Source organism: Ictidomys tridecemlineatus, chromosome 3 (assembly GCF_052094955.1).
Source record: "Ictidomys tridecemlineatus isolate mIctTri1 chromosome 3, mIctTri1.hap1, whole genome shotgun sequence".
Classification (NCBI taxonomy): domain Eukaryota; kingdom Metazoa; phylum Chordata; class Mammalia; order Rodentia; family Sciuridae; genus Ictidomys; species Ictidomys tridecemlineatus.
Genome location: NC_135479.1, coordinates 215,556,679 through 215,573,228, shown reverse-complemented (window position 1 = coordinate 215,573,228; position 16,550 = coordinate 215,556,679). Strand labels below are relative to the sequence as shown.

At 68.0% G+C, this 16,550-nt stretch overlaps 1 protein-coding gene across 2 annotated transcripts in view; it reads right to left on the bottom strand.

The window, feature by feature from the left end:
• Window positions 1-16,550, bottom strand: part of Col18a1 (collagen type XVIII alpha 1 chain) — a 92,628-nt gene that overhangs the window by 65,241 nt on the left and 10,837 nt on the right. Inside the window, exon 1 of one of the 2 annotated variants that reach the window (XM_040287141.2) lies at window positions 1,296-1,449. The exons of the other annotated variant lie outside the window; for it this stretch is intronic. The gene's annotated coding sequence lies outside the window, so the exon portion shown is untranslated. Of the gene's footprint in view, window positions 1-1,295; window positions 1,450-16,550 lie in introns of those variants that run through there. 2 annotated transcript variants of the gene reach the window in all.

Genomic DNA, 16,550 nt, shown 5'->3' with positions numbered 1-16,550 from the left:
CCCCCAAGGAGGTGGCCAAATGGCACGGGCCACAGCGCACATAGGGCAAGACCATGATGTGACCACGCAGAGGACACAGGGCCTCCCACAGACAGAACGTGAAATAAGGGGACAAAACAAGGCTCCAGCAGAGTGGTCAGCGGAGTTCCTCACACACATCAAGGCGGTGGCCAGCCACATCCAGCCCAGGGCTGTGCCCCTAGGTGGCCAGATGGCCCCTGGGCAGGTCCTGCCCATGCGAGGCTGTGGCCGAGCCCAGGGGGTTGGTGTGGACACAGTCTTCTCTGGGGAAGCTCCCGGGCATTCTCAGGGTCCCCCCTGGTCCAGCCCTGCCCCACCAGGTTCCTCTACATCCCTGTCCCCTCCCTCCTGGGCTCTGTAGGGGCACCAGGAGCAGGCCGGAGGGTGTGGCTGGGCCCCAGAGCACCCCAGCCTACGCGTCCGCTGTCCTGGGCTCCCCTCCGTCCAGTCGCTGCAGCCTAGCCCTGGCTGGGCAGCTGTGCACCAGGCTGTGCTCTCTCTGCAGCGGGCAGCCTGCCGGTCAAAGGCAGGCGAGTGCGGGTCACCATGTGTGCCCCAGGGACATGGGGCCTTGGTCAGAGCATGTTCAGAGGGGCCGGGCTGCAGGCTCTGAGACTCCTCTGGGGGAGAGAAGACGTGTGGAGGTCTGCAGCGGGTGAACATCCTCGTCCCTCTGCCTGGGACTGGAGGGTGGGAGGCCGTTAGGACCAAGGGCCTCTGCACATGGAGTCAGCTAGGGACCTCGAGAGGAGGCCCTCCGGGATCACCTAGCTGGGTCCTAGAGACAGAGGAAGGGACCCCGACCCCGGGCAGAGGCCTCTGCGGACGGGCCGGGGCTGAGAGCCAGGCAAGGCCCGGGGAGGCCACGGGAGCCTCCAGCCTCCAGAGGACGGGGAAGTGTGCCGGCCCGCCATGTCCAAGCCGTACAGCCCCCACGCCCCTCCCAGCCCCCACACCCAGGCTCCTGCCCCAGGCCCGTGCCTGGCCCTGCCGAGGCCTCTGGGGACAGTCCTCACTGTCCTTCCCCTAACAGTCCAGGTGCCGTGGGCAGCCCTGACATGTCAACTAAACACGATGACAACGGGTCCCAAGTCCCATCCTCTGGCTTTTCCTGCCTGCAGGCTTGTGCCCAGGGAGGCAAGGGTCCAGCACGCCCCTTGAGGTCACCTCTCACCCTCCCCACATTTCCAGGAGAAGGGGAGACTGAGGTCAGCCTCCACTGCCCTCCCCTCCCACAGCAGACCCACAGGCCCCGCGGAGCGTGGGCGGCTTGCCTGAGTCCTCCACAACCACTGGCCCCGGGCAGCTCGCACTTGGAGAAGGCACCGAGTCCAGCCGGAAGCACAGGCCAGCTGGAGAGGGTCACGGGTCACTTCTGCGGGCTGTGGCTGGACCCATGCCCTTCCTGAGCCGAGTCCTGGGGGCCGGAGAGCAGGTGGGAGGCGCTCACCAGATGAATGGAGCCAGCCTGGCCAGCGCACTGGCCTCAGCTGCTGGCCACACAGAGTGCAAGGGCCCTGGGTGGGGACCAAGCCTCTGGGCCGGGACATCCCAGCTCAAGGTCGCCAGCAGCAGGAAGATCTGCTTCAGTGCCCTGCCCTGCTCCTTCCCTCCGCCTCCCGGGCACAGGCCAGCGCTGGCGGGCCACCAGGTCGGGGTTCTCTCAGACCTTTCAAACACCAGGCTCCGTGGAGGCCCCAAGGCAGACCGCCCTTCCCACCCGGAACTCCTGCCCCACTCCAGAAGAGCTGACCGGCTGAGGCTCCCGGAGAAGCCGGCCCCCACCCAGCAGACCAGCGCGGCCACCAGGGGGCGCCAAGGCCCGCACAGGGCTCCCAGAGCTCAGCCAGGTTTGCTTTTGCTCTTCTGTGGGCTTTTACTACAGAAGTGACGCACGCAGAGGGCCTGGCTCGGTCCCGAGGCCTCTGCCCGCGACCCACGAGCCTGGCACCTGCACCCTCCCGCCCTCCCACCTGCCCACACAGAACCAACGCGTCCTCCTGCAGGAGGGGCCCGCGGGGTGAGTCGCGGGCAGCCCCCCAGCCAGGCACCCACAGGCGGGAAGAGGGCCTTTGTCCTCTCCTCTGTGTACCGGGAAGTCCGGAGCCCCCGGGTGTCACATTGTGTCTCGGAGCTGTGACTTCGTGGTGCCACATGTCACGGGGTAAGGCGGAGGTGAGGCGGAGGTGCCGTAAAGCTCACAATGGGAGAGGCCACGCAGGCACAGGGCTCTGAGGCGGCACCAGGGAGGCCGAGGAGGGGCCAGAGACACTGAGCAGGCACCTCGGGACACAGAGGAGCAGGAGCGGATCCGGGGCCACCAGGAGTCACCAGGCCCGCCACCTCGGCTGAGCATGGAGGCCCGTTCCCAACTTCCGGGGGAGGGATGCCCTTGAGCTCCCTCCTGGTCGCTTGTGACTAGGGCTGCGGGAGGCACCTACGCACTGCACCCTGCCGGCCAGGTGGGCGTCGTAGCCGGGCCGTGGGACCTGCAGCAGGTGGCCCACACCCCTGCGCATCCGTCCCTGCTTCCCGTGGGCGTCTTTGCCAGCTCCTGTGGAGGCACCCTGGGCTGGCCAGGCCGACCCTCCCCGGGTCACACCGTGGCGAAGGCGTGTCCACCGCGCACCCTCCTCCCTGCTGTCTTCTTCCCCACTGGAAGGTCCTCCCCCGCAAGAGGCCCTAGGCGCTCTCCTACGTGAAGCCAGGAGTTGTCATGGTGTCCTTGTGACCTCTGGACCCCAGGCCCGGCTCCTGCTGTGGGAAGGACGGCCCGTGCCCAGTCCGCCGTGGCAAGCACTGCGTGCACGTGAAGGGAACGCCGGCCGTGCGAGCTGTCAGCAGGGATGGACGGAGTGGCCTTCCACTTCACGGAGCCGCCCTGAACAGACGCTGCGGCCACCGGGCCAGCCCTCACCGGGAGCCCGGCCGCCCATCTGGAATTCATCAGGTCATATCGCACGGGGTCTTCCAGCAGCAGACGGATCTGCTAACACCATTTAGTCAACAAGCCGTCCTGCCCACAGAACTGAAAGGCCACCTTCCCCACACGGCATTGGTCAGCAGCACAGCCTGGCCAGAGGCGTTCGCAGCAGCAGCAAACACCCCTGGTGACCGCAGCACCGAGGGCCTGGGCCCACTCCCTCTCCTGGGGAGGACTTCCCCCCACCAGCCCTGACAGCAGAGCCAGAGCCTGGCTGGGGCCGAGGCACGCAGGACACCCTACCTCCAGAACCCCGCAAGAGCCGCCGCTGCGCGTGGACAGGAACGCCGTGGAAGGACAGTCCCACCCCTCCCACCGGCTATCGAGCTGGACACGAGCCGCCTTGCTCCTGCAATGGCCCCTTCCTGTCTGCAGCCCCCGCAGCTGGCCGGCCAGCCTCCGCCCAGCCCGGCCAGCGGGCGCCCACAGAGGCCACCTTTTTGCCGAACTGAAACGCTTCCTGCCCCAGATGAGCTGGAAGTGGACACCCACCCAGCTTCAGAGTCCCTCGAGGCGAGGTCTCAGGAAGTCACAGAGTTCCTGGGGCTTGGCACCCCCCCGCCCCCCGCCCGGCACACAGCTTCCCCTCGGCACCTCTAAACCAGGTCTCCCCTCACTGTAGAGGACATCAGTGGCCGGTCATCAGAGCAGAGGTGACGCTCACCAGAGGTGCTAGGGGTTGAGGGTGCTCCGTAGGGTTTGGATGAAGCCCTGTGTCACCCTGTCTCAGCGGCCACGTCGTCACAAGGCCCCAGACCAGGCTGCCTACGGAGCCTCCTTCCCCAAGAAAAAGAGCTGGAGGCCCCAGGGCACCCCTCACCAGACCAGGTGGGGCTCAGTGGCACCCTGCCCTGGACACAGGACCTGCTGCTCTGGCGTGGAGCTGGACAGCCAGGAATGGCCACTCATGGGCTTCACACAGGTTTAAGGGAAGGGCTCCGCAGGGTTAGGGGTGGAGGCCTCCATGGTCACCCCGATGAACACTCCACGGCCTCTGACAAAGGAGGCTGGCAGCGGCTTGGGAGGCTGAGGCAGGAGGATCACAAGTTCAAAGCCTGCCTCAGCAACTTAGTGAGGCCCTGAGCACCTTAGCCAGACCCTGTCTCTAAATGAAAAAGGGCTGGGGATGCGGCTTGGTGGTTAAGTGCCCCTGAGTCCAATCCTTGGTACCAAAAGTAAAATAAAATAAAATCAAGGAGGCCGAACCTCTTGGAGCATGTCCCACAGAGGGAGTGCCAGGGGTGGACGTGGGAGCCACCGGTGCGCTCATGACCCCTACCATGCCCTGCTCACAGGCAGACCGGACCCCTGCACCCGGGACACCTCCCAGCTCCCCGCTGCTCCCACCAACTGAGTGGACGTCCCTCCTGGTCCCAGCTAGCCTGTCCTGCCCACCCTGCGCACCAAGCCTGGCCACCTCCCACACCCACAGACCAGCGTGGGGCACACTGGGCCCCTCAGCCAGGACAGGGCGGCCAGCCCAGGGGCACGAGGACCGCTGCTCCTCCCACGGTCTTGGTGGAGGGGAGAACCTGGGCTGGGTGCTTGTCCCCACATCCATCCCTATGAGCCACCATGGCCCAGACTCCCTCGACTGTGGGTCTGCAGGGAGGTCCCCAGGCCGGGCACAGAGGAGGTGTGCATTGCTCCCCCAGTGCCCAGGAGCACCCTGCCCCTGCACCCCAGCTCCCCGCGGAGCACCCTGCCCCTGCACCCCGTGGAGCACCCTGCCCCCAAGCTCCCCGTGGAGCACCCTGCCCCTGCCCCTGAGCTCCCCGCGGAGCACCCTGCCCCTGAGCTCCCCGTGGAGCACCCTGAGCTCCCTGTGGAGCACCCTGCCCCCGAGCTCCCTGTGGAGCACCTGCCCCCGAGCTCCCCGTGGAGCACCCTGCCCCCGAGCTCCCCGCGGAGCACCCTGAGCTCCCCGCGGAGCACCCTGCCCCTGCCCCTGAGCTCCCCGCGGAGCACCCTGCCCCTGAGCTCCCCGTGGAGCACCCTGCCCCTGCCCCTGAGCTCCCCGTGGAGCACCCTGAGCTCCCTGTGGAGCACCCTGCCCCTGAGCTCCCTGTGGAGCACCCTGCCCCCGAGCTCCCCGTGGAGCACCCTGCCCCTGAGCTCCCTGTGGAGCACCTGCCCCCGAGCTCCCCGTGGAGCACCCTGCCCCTGTCCTCCCCGTGGAGCACCCTGCCCCCGAGCTCCCCGCGGAGCACCCTGCCCCTGCCCCTGAGCTCCCCGTGGAGCACCATGAGCTCCCCGCGGAGCACCCTGCCCCTGAGCTCCCCGTGGAGCACCCTGCCCCCGAGCTCCCCGCGGAGCACCCTGCCCCTGAGCTCCCTGTGGAGCACCCTGCCCCCGAGCTCCCCGCGGAGCACCCTGCCCCTGTCCTCCCCGCGGAGCACCCTGCCCCCGAGCTCCCTGTGGAGCACCTGCCCCCGAGCTCCCCGTGGAGCACCCTGCCCCTGTCCTCCCCGCGGAGCACCCTGCCCCTGAGCTCCCCGTGGAGCACCCTGAGCTCCCCGTGGAGCACCCTGAGCTCCCCGCGGAGCACCCTGCCCCTGTCCTCCCCGCGGAGCACCCTGCCCCCGAGCTCCCCGCGGAGCACCCTGCCCCTGAGCTCCCTGTGGAGCACCATGAGCTCCCCGTGGAGCACCCTGCCCCCGAGCTCCCCGTGGAGCACCCTGAGCTCCCTGTGGAGCACCCTGCCCCTGAGCTCCCCGTGGAGCACCCTGCCCCTGAGCTCCCTGTGGAGCACCATGAGCTCCCCGTGGAGCACCCTGCCCCCGAGCTCCCCGCGGAGCACCCTGAGCTCCCCGTGGAGCACCCTGAGCTCCCTGTGGAGCACCCTGCCCCTGAGCTCCCTGTGGAGCACCATGAGCTCCCCGTGGAGCACCCTGCCCCTGAGCTCCCCATGGAGCACCCTGCCCCTGAGCTCCCCATGGAGCACCCTGCCCCTGTCCTCCCTGTGGAGCACCCTGCCCCTGAGCTCCCTGTGGAGCACCCTGAGCTCCCCGTGGAGCACCCTGCCCCTGTCCTCCCTGCGGAGCACCCTCCCCGTGGAGCACCCTGCCCCTGAGCTCCCTGTGGAGCACCCTGTCCTCCCTGTGGAGCACCTGCCCCTGACCTCCCTGCGGAGCACCTGGTGTGCAGCTGCCCCTCTGTGTACTCTGAGGCTCAGGGACCAGGCTGCCATGATAGGGACAGGACTTGGGCTTCCCTTCAATCCCAGGTGCTCCAGGACCAAGTCCCACTGCACATTCCCAGGATGGAGCACCCTCCTCAGAAAGCCACATGGGGCCAAAGCACACTCCTTCACTGTCCTCCTGGGACCCGGGTTTCTCCGTACCAGGCTCTTAAACGGCAACCTGTTAAACAGCCTTGTCTAGAGCTGGTGGTTCAAAGGCCCTGGGGTTATCCTGCAGCCAAATCAGCCCCTCCCAGCACAGCCAGGAGGCTGGGGCATCCCTTTGCAGCTGGGTCCCGGGGTTGGCCGCCTGGGGAGGCCCAGCAGGACGCTGTTCCAGAACACCTGCGTCAACATGCACTTTAAAGAAGTGGGGCAGAAGTCCCAGGGACAAATTCTACCCACTGCTTCCTCTGGAGGAAAAATGTGCTGGGCTTCTCCATGTCGCCTGAGAGCCACCAAAGAGCCTGCTTAGACACCCAGCCAGAGAGGAGGGGGCCTGGCCTGGTCCCCGTCAGGAGCACTGAGCGTCGTCCCAAGGGTGTCCTGAGGCAAGGAGAGGAGTGTCCCGGGGACGCTGACACACCCGCCTAGGGTCAGACAGGACACGCGCCTGTGCTCCCAGCCACGGGCAGAGCCAGGAGCCCCCCGTGCCTGCACAGGGCCCGTCCCCAGAGGGCACACCGCCGCAGGCACTGCTCCCAGGCCACAGCCCCACGAGCCAGGAAGTGCCTGCTCCCACGGCACGCGGGCACCACAGCCCGGGCCCAGAAGGCAGCTTGCTGCCGGGGGCAGGTCACCCACCACCTGCGGACATCCTGGAGGGGCTCCATGCTCCCGCCCTCCCCGGGACCCCAAGCCCCTTTCCAGCTGGTGCTTTTGTGAACCCAACTGCAGGAGAGAAACAGGCCCAGTGGGGACGCAGGGGCCGTGAAGTCACCGCAGGTCAAAGGGAGGCTGGCCGCAGAGCCCAGGCTGCCCGGGGACCAGGGCACTCACCCATCCACACGCACAGAGGTGTTAATGCAGGACCTTGAGAGTTCAGAATGCTACCTGCAAACACGAAGCCCTCGGCACTTCTGACTTCCAAGACGGAACCACCCAGACTTCCCACGGCCCCCCAACAGCCCACCAGGGCTCCCCTGGCCCACTCCAACGCGGCAGGGGAATCAACAAAGGCAGCCTGCGACCCTTGGAAATGAAAGCTGTGGCTGTTCTCCCTGGTGCACCATCACCCCGAGTTCCAAAGAGCACCAGCCTCTGGGGGAGCCACAGACTCTCCAGAGCCCACCTGGAGTCCACTCGGTCAGCACCGTGAGTCTGGGCCTCTCCCTGCAGCAAGCGTTTCTCAGCATCACTTGGGGGTCGAGCAGACGGCCACAGGGCTGGATGGGGCAGTGCACAGGCAGCTTCTGCATTTGTGGTGTGGCATTCTGTCCTGGGGAGTGGCCAGCAGGCTGCAGGCAGGGCACTAGAGTCCTGCAGAGCCCCCAGTCTCAGCTGACCTCCAACTCAGTCACCCCCAGGCCGCGTCCCCTGGGTCTGGGGTAAGCTGGACCACGTGGTCCTGTGTTAGCTTTTCATCTTGATGACCAGAGACCCGACAGGAACCCCGTGGAGGAGGGCATTTATCAGAGGCTCAGCCCTGGTCCCAAGGTGAGCCTCCCAATGGAGGCAGAGGCCATGGTGGAGGGCAGAGTGGGGAGGGCAGGGGTGGACTATGAGGCACACCCCCTCCTGTCACTCCCTGCCCTTGGCTGCCACCCACCTCGCCCACCCTCCCAGCCCGGCCACACGGTCACCCTCAGAGCTCCTCAGGAGACGCGGCACTCCCAGGCCCCACAGGCCCCAAGACGGGGGGGGCCCCTGAGGTGCCTTAAACTCCTAGGACCTCACCTTCCTCCCAGGTCACAGCCTGCCCAGCCCCAGCACGGCCAGTGTGAGGGCACTGTCCCCCACGCTGGGAGGCCCCGGGCCGGCCCCTCCCCGGCTCTTAGCCAGGGCACCCTGTTCAGCATGGAGGAGGCCTTGGCTCTGCTCTGGCACCGTCCTTCCCTCCATCCTGGATGTGCACTGAAGTGCTGGGAGAGGAGGCCCGTGGGGTCCCTGCCCGTGGGGTCCCCTGGAAGCTAGGGCTGAGCAGGACAGAGGCTGAGGGGTGGGGGGGACCCATGGGGCTGGGAACAGGGAAAGTCGCACGCGGATGCCGAGTTACCGGGAGGAGTGGTCGTGCCCTGGGCTCCTCTACCAGCCCCCGGGGCTGGACACCAGCTGCTCCCAAGTGGACCCACAGATGCCCACAACAGTCATCAGGGTCTCCAGGGGTGGAGGGCAGGGCCCTCCCTATTCAGGGCTCAGCGGGTGCCCTTCCCCGTGTCCACCCAAAGCGTCTCCACAGGTGAGGGAACCGGAGGGCTGCTGGGTGGTCCAGGGCCTCGGTTCAGGGTCCTTCCAGGAACCCCCCAGAGCAAGCCCTCCCTCTCCCTGGGCGTCCAGGCCTGGCCTCCACCTGGCCCCCACACTGCCACGAGGGGTGGGTGCTGCCCTGGGCCTCCTACTGGCCTGGTCGGCGCCTGCCCCTCCCAGGGCTCTGCCACTCTCCCCTGCTCCCCTGGCCCAGCAGCACCCCGCGAGGGGTCCAGAGGATGGGAGAGGCCTGGTGTGCATCAGGCCCCTCGCGGGCTGCCTGACAGCCAGATAAGCCGCTGTGAGCGGAATGTGGCCTTCCTGCCTGGCCAGCCCCCGCGTGCACACCAGCCCCCTGGAAGCCAGATGACCCAGCGCCCACTGACAGTGCGGCCGGGCTGACATGAGGCCACAGGCATGTCCCCGGGCTTCACGTGTTCTGCCCTCAACCGACGGGAGCTGCCACGGCCAGCCCGGCAAGGGAGGCATGCCAACTCACCGCCGCTCCTCCCGTGCCTCCCGGTGCCACCACACTGCCCCGGGGTGCACCCTGTGGACCAGGCCTGGCCCCCACCGCAGCCAGACCCATGCAGGTCACCTTGTCGTAAGGGCTGTCGCTGGGGCTGGAAGTCAGCCAGCCGTCAAACCCCTCCGGGTGGTCTTGACCGACCCAGGAGACCCAGGCCCCGCGAGCTGCCTCCACATTCTTGAGCTTCCAGAGACTTGACAACTACTCAGGTTCCCAATCTGCCTCCGTAACGGGGCCCAGGGACACCAGCCTGCCCGGGTCCTTCTAGGAAGCCCCGCACCCCGCCGCTCCTCTGCAGCCTGACCAGACCAAGGGGCAGAAGCCCAGGAGTCTGTCTCCCAGCAAAGAGGCCGGTGCGAGGCCCCTGGGGCGTGGGAGGCCCCCCTCAGGCAGCAGAGCCGGTGAGGGCTGGTCTCCCACAGGGTGCACCCAGGGAGGGGGCTGGGGACACCACCCGCCCAGAGCCCCAGCACTGACCCACACGGACAGTCCACGGGGAGGGACACACGGTGCAAGACCCCGAGTCCACACCTCGCGTCAGAGGCACAAAGCGTGGGCCCCACACAGATGCCCAGCAAGCTGACCAAAGGCCTTCCGGGGGGCCCAGGAGACAGGCACTGGGGTGGGTGTGGGGCCCAGGTCCAGGAGGAGGGGCGGGGGACAGGAAGGGGTGCCAGCAGCTGAGCAGCTCAGGGGCCATCACGTACCTCCTGAGGAGCTGAACCGTGGCTCTCAGGGGACAAGGGCACGGTGAACAACTGCCCAAACTCTGGCTACAGCCCACTGAGCCTGCCAACTGTCCACACCGTGGGCCCTGACAGCCGTCCACTCCGTGGGCCCCGACAGCCGTCCACACCGTGGGCCCCGACAGCCGTCTACACCGTGGGCCCCGACAGCCGTCCACTCCGTGGGCCCCGACAGCCGTCCACACTGTGGCCCCCTGCCAACCGTCCACACTGTGGGCCCCGACAGCCGTCCACTCCGTGGGCCCCGACAGCCGTCCACTCTGTGGGCCCCGACAGCCGTCCACACTGTGGCCCCCTGCCAACCGTCCACACCGTGGGCCCCGACAGCCGTCCACTCCGTGGGCCCCGACAGCCGTCCACACCGTGGGCCCCGACAGCCGTCTACACCGTGGGCCCCGACAGCCGTCCACTCCGTGGGCCCCGACAGCCGTCCACACTGTGGCCCCCTGCCAACCGTCCACACCGTGGGCCCCGACAGCCGTCCACTCCGTGGGCCCCGACAGCCGTCCACACCGTGGGCCCCGAAAGCCGTCCACACCGTGGGCCCCGACAGCCGTCCACTCTGTGGGCCCCGACAGTCGTCCACACCGTGGGCCCCGAAAGCCGTCCACACCGTGGGCCCCGACAGCCGTCCACTCTGTGGGCCCCGACAGCCGTCCACTCTGTGGGCCCCGACAGCCATCCACACTGTGGGCCCCGACAGCCGTCCACACTGTGGGCCCCGACAGCCGTCCACACCGTGGGCCCTGACAGCCGTCCACACTGTGGGCCCTGCCAACTGTCCACTCTGCATCACAGCCTGGGAGTGGGCTGTCCCTGACCTGCTGCGAGGCGCAGGGCTCATGAGCTTGAAGCAGAGGCAGGTGCCAGCCCCTCATGAGCCGTCAGGGAGGGGACAGAGATCTCCTGTCACTCCGCGGAGACAGGACGGGGCCTGCGGGGGATGAAGCCCCAAGTGGGGGCAGGGCACACAGCAGGTGGGCACCTCAGCACTGTCCCTGCACTCCAGGGACACAGCAGGAGCCGTGATGGCTTCCACCTGGACACTGCAACCCCCGGCCAGGGACTGGCCTGACTCAGGCTGGAGGCAGTCACACCCCTGGCCCCGCGGACCCCTCAGGCACGTCCAGGAGCTCAGGGTCCGAGAAGGCCAGGGAGCATGCTCAGCCAGGACAGGCCCACGCCCCCAGCTGCACCTGGGAGGCCAGTCACCAAGGGCTCTTGGGCTCCATGTGGGGGCGTGGAGTAGACAACGCAAAGACAGGGCTGTCCCTTCACCCCAGGGACACAGCGGAGCCGAGGGGCCGGGGGCCACTGCAGGGCGGGGGCATTTCCTCCTGGGACGGGAGAAGGCTCTGGAACCACACGGTGGTGGTGGCCACAGCACAGGGTGACTGTGCCAAAGGGTGACTTCTGTGCTGGGGGGACTTGACCTCAACAAGGAGGTCAAGAGTCCAGTTGTTCCCTGACTGCAGAAGATGGCCTGTGGCCCTGCAGGAACTGCCACCCGGTGTCCTCGCAGGGCCCAGGAGTGCCCTGTGCACGCCCCCACACCTTCCCCGCTCTGCCCAGCCGTCCGTCTTCCAGCCCCGCTGCCTTGCACGTCCAAGGCCCACGAGGCCCTCGAGCCCTCTGCTCCCAGGCTGACCCCACCTTGCCACGGTGCACCTCAGGACCAGGGGTGGCAGACAGGAGGTGGCGCGGACGGGCCTCGACTGCTGTGGTCGCAGACTTGGCTCCGACCCAGGGGACTGGGGTCCTCCCAGCTCGGCAGCTGTGGGAGGGCAGGGAGCCTGCCTCGGCCCGGCCCCTGCAGGTGAGTCAGACCTGAGCTCCCTGCCAGGTGCGCTGCCAGCAGCACTCCTGGGCCCCGCCGGCCCAGCACGGCAGCTGGCAGACCAACAGGGGCCAGCGCCCACGGGACACGAGAGCCGGGCAGACAGGCCTCCAGGTGACAACAGCCAGCTTAGGATGCACAGGGCCCGGACACCCCATCAGCAGAGGAGGGGCCTCCTGACGGAGGAGACCGCTGTCCTGAGGGCAGACCCAGCCCAGCCACCCACCACCCTGTGGCCCTCTCCACAGTCAGCACTGTGCCCGGGAGCCTTCCTGCATCCCGTCCCACCCAGAGCTTCCTGAGTCCCAGCTCGCCAGCCCACGCCAAGGCAGTGTCCAGACAAGCACACAGCGGCTGGGGGTCAGGGGCCAGCGAGGCCCAGAGCAGGAGGGGGCCTGCCTGGCAGGAGCCGGGCACAGCCCAGGGGTCAGGCGCATGCAGGCACCGGTCACCATACGGGGCCTGGCCTGGGCGGGCGTGGGGCCTGGGCGGGCGTGGGCTGCTGCAGGGTGTCCTGCGCTGGCCTCCTGGGGTCCACACCACCTGCAGCAGGAGGGAGGCGGAGGCGGGAGAGAACATGGATCACCATAAACAGGGAGCTGGGCCCGCTTGCCAGCGTGAGCTGCCTCTTGTCACCACCAAGCCCAAATCTCCCCTTGACCAGGCACCTCATGAAGGCTCCAGAGGGGCTGGCCCAGGAGAGGGCAGCGGAGAGCCGACAGTGGACTCCACCAGAGCCCAGATGCAGAGGGGCAGGTCTGTGCTGGGGGGACCTGCCCATGGGTGCCCAGGAGGCGGGCAAGGACGCCCCACGGGGTGCCCAGGCGGTGGGCGAGGACAAGGGAGCAGAGCTTCTGCCTCCGGCTGACACGCCCTCCTGCCCTGCTCAGCCCTGTCACATAGTGACCTGAGGTGCCCCCTGCCACAGAAAGGACAGCAGCAGGCCAGAGCTGGCGGCTGGGTGGGGGCAATGGGAAGAAGGACTTTCCTGCCAGGAGCAGGGCAGCCAAAGGAGCCATGCCAACCTGGGCCTGAGTGGCCACCAGGAGACCCCTGTGCTGCTGACCCCTGCCCAGCCCCCTCCCTGCAGTCCTGCTCTGACCCTGGGCGGGTCCACCTTTACACCTGGGGTGCCCAGCCAGGAGGGGCTTGCAGTGGGTGCACAGTGACTCCTGCTGAGCCCACGGCAGTGTCCGGCAGATTTTGTAAGGGCCACACGACACTTGAGAGCCCAGGGCCAGGGCAGGCAGGAGCCCCAAGGTGGAGAGAGGGAGGAAGTGGCTGCCCCCGTAGGTCCACCAGCCCAGCCCTGGCACTACGGGCCACCCCTCACCTCAGCCCCCTCAGCCAAGTGCGTCCACCTGGAAAGCCCCTCAGGCCTTGCTGAGAATAATCTTCCGGTGAGAGAGACGTGTGCAGAGAGCTCTGGCCTCCAGGCCTGGGCCACGTCCACTTCTCGGGGAAACACACAGGAGAAGGACGAGGAGCAGCCCGATCAATCCCGGGTCCTCGGGCCAGGTGACAGCCTAGTCCCTGCAGGGAGGCCCAGGCCACAGGAGCAACTGACACCCTTGGTGACCAGGCAGGACGGTGGTGACCAGGCAGGACGGCCTCAGCCCCACCAGGGCCACAGTGCCCAGTCAGACACAGGGGAGCTCCCATGACCTTCTGGGAGCGCTCAGAAGAGGCAGGTGTCCAGGAGCAGACGCCGCTGGCCTTACAAGCAGAGACCAGGAGATTCTGGTCATGTGCCCAATCCACATGGGCCACACGCCAACCAGACTGCAGAGGCTCACTTGGGGACGGGGACCCACCTCCATCGCCATCGCCCAGGTTCCCTGAATGCCCTGTTCCACTGGAGCAGAGGGGACCAGAACTCTGGCGTCTCTGGGGCCCCCGACACTCTGGGGTGAGCACCCCACGGCCGGCTGCCTCTTGGGGCCCCACTGCCCCCAGCCCTGAGTCCTGCAGCGCGGGCTCCCCTGCAGGAGCGGCATCCCCGTCCGCTCGGGCAGGGCCTGCAGGGCACTGGAGCGGCACAGCCCCGGAGTCCAGGGTCCTCACACAGCAGGCGCTCAGCGAGTGCAGACCGCTCCTCCACCACCCACAGATACGGCTCTGCTGGGCCCCGGGATGCTGACCAGTGGCTGCCAGGAGGTGAGCAGGCCCTTAGCCTGGGACATGCCCCCAAGGCCAGCGCGGGTTCCCACCAGGCCTGGCAGTGCTGCCCAGCATCTCCAGCCTGGCTGAGACATCCCCAGACTGCTGGACAGTGCTGATGGCCCCCACGACAGGTCCCACCCTGCACATCTGAACCTGCCAGGGGGCAGCTGCCCCACCCACCCACACCTCAGATTCCAAACCAAGCGCCACACGGAAGTGGCCTAGGCTGCAGGAGCAGGGTGTGACCAGCCACTGCCCACGGGACCACACCGCAGAATCGGGTCTAAGTCATCCGCAAACCCGCCAGCCAGCAGTGGCCTCTCCTCGGAATGCCGGGCAGGGACAGCACACCCGAGAAGACCTCTTTACCCCTCATAGCATGGAGAGTCGGCCAGTCTCACTGCCACCCTGAGACTAGAGCCAGGGTCAGCAGGGCCACTCAGGGCAGTGACTCCAGGGGGCAGGGGCTGGGGACTCCTGCTGGCCTCGAGGAACAAGGCTCACTTGTTGGAGGAGAGTGGCCAGCAGGGGTCCCAGTGGGCTCCCTCTGTGTTCGGACCCCTCCCAGAAGGCAGCCACCCTGGCAGCAGGTGGCAGTGTCCAGGGCAGGCAATGAGGGGCACCCAGGTGGTGGAGTAGGCTCCCCTGAGCTCAGGGGCACGGTTCCCTCAGGGAGGGAGAGCCAGTGTGGTGGCTGTCACACTGCAGGGGCTGGCCACACTGCAGGGGCTGGCCACACTGTGGTGGCTGTCACACTGCAGGGGCTGGCCACACTGCAGGGGCTGGCCACACTGCAGGGGCTGGTCACACTGCGGGGGCTGGTCACACTGCGGGGGCTGTCACACTGCAGGGGCTGGTCACACTGCGGGGGCTGGCCACACTGTGGTGGCTATCACACTGCAGGGGCTGGTCACACTGCTGGGGCTGGTCACACTGGGGGGGCTGGCCACACTGCGGGGGCTGGTCACACTGCGGGGGCTGGCCACACTGTGGTGGCTGGCCACACTGCGGGGGCCAGGCCACACTGCGGGGGCTGGTCACACTGCGGGGGCTGGCCACACTGCGGGGGCTGGTCACACTGCGGGGGCTGGCCACACTGCGGGGGCTGTCACACTGCTGGGGCTGGTCACACTGCGGGGGCTGGCCACACTGCGGGGGCTGTCACACTGCGGGGGCTGGTCACACTGCGGGGGCTGGCCACACTGCAGGGGCTGGTCACACTGCGGGGGCTGGCCACACTGCGGGGGCTGTCACACTGCGGGGGCTGGTCACACTGCGGGGGCTGGTCACACTGCGGGGGCTGGCCACACTGCGGGGGCTGTCACACTGCGGGGGCTGGCCACACTGCGGGGGCTGGCCACACTGCGGGGGCTGGTCACACTGCGGGGGCTGGCCACACTGCGGGAGCTGGTCACACTGCGGGGGCTGGTCACACTGCGGGGGCTGGTCCGGGGAAGGACGCTCAATCCCCTCCACCCCGGGGCCCGAGCCAGCCTCCGCAGACAGCCCACCCCCAGGCAGGACCAGCCAGCTCTCCCTCTGCCCGGGACGGCCTGGGCCTCAGGGAACGTCCCCCTCACAGCCCTGCCCGGTCTCTGGGATACAGAGGGAGGCACGGGCAGCATCTAGACAGGGCCCTTCTCAGGTCCCTGTGCAGCTGGACCCAAGTCACAGGCACCGTGAGCTGGGAGCAGGGGAGCAGAGGCAGTCGCTCGGGGGCCTTGTGGGGACCCTCCTCAGCCAGGGCCGCCCACCACCTCCCTGTCCCCGCGGGGGGGGCGAGGGGGGGACTGCAGGGCTGTCACAAAGGGGCTTATCCAAGGGAAGTCACGTCTTCAGTCAGCAATGACAGAGGCCAGATGGGAGCCACCAGCCGCCCTGAGCGCCCACCGGGAGCCATCCCTGAACTCTGAGCGGCCCACAGTCCTGCCGGGCCCTGGGGCTGGGCCTGGGACAGGTGCCCTGTCATGCTTGACCAACACACCCCAGGTGCCCAGGGCAGCCAGGCAGGAGCCCCTGCTGCCCCAAGTAGGAGTAGAGGCCGTCCCCAGGGCCACCATGCAGAGTAGAACTGGTCCTGAGGTGCCCATGCCCGTCTGTGCCCTGGGAGCACAGAGAACCCAAAGGGGACAGCGCCTGGGGCAGGGACCGGCCGCCTGGGTCCTGCCCTGTGTTCTCCAGGAGTGGTTCTCGACTCCTGCACCTAGGGAAGGACGAAACTGCTCCCGAGCCAGACCACCTGGGCCAGCAGCAGACGTGGCCAGAGCGTGGGGGTGGCCCGACGTGCGTCGGCTGGGACGGGGGCCTGTCCCTCCTCCCTCCAGCCAGGCGTGACCCAGGGTTTCGAACGCAGCTCGCATTCCCCTGGATGTCGACTTCTAAAGATGAAACTTTAAAAACTCCCGAAGCTTCCCCAGGTAGCAGACCCACTCCTGAGCACCCCGGCACCTGCTCCTGGCCTCCACCTGGAACTCCCGCTGAGTCCAGGAGAGGCGGGCACCTGGGGAAAAGAGTGCATGCCCGGGGCCCCAGCCAGGACCCATGGCCTCTGCCCAGCGCCTCAGCAGCACCCAGCTAGCTTCCGCGGGTCACCGCTCCTCACGGCGGCAGGACCCGGGGGGACAGCGCAGCCCCGAGATTTGTTGGCATCTGGGTCAAAGGTCACATCCAGAGCCAGGGAGGAC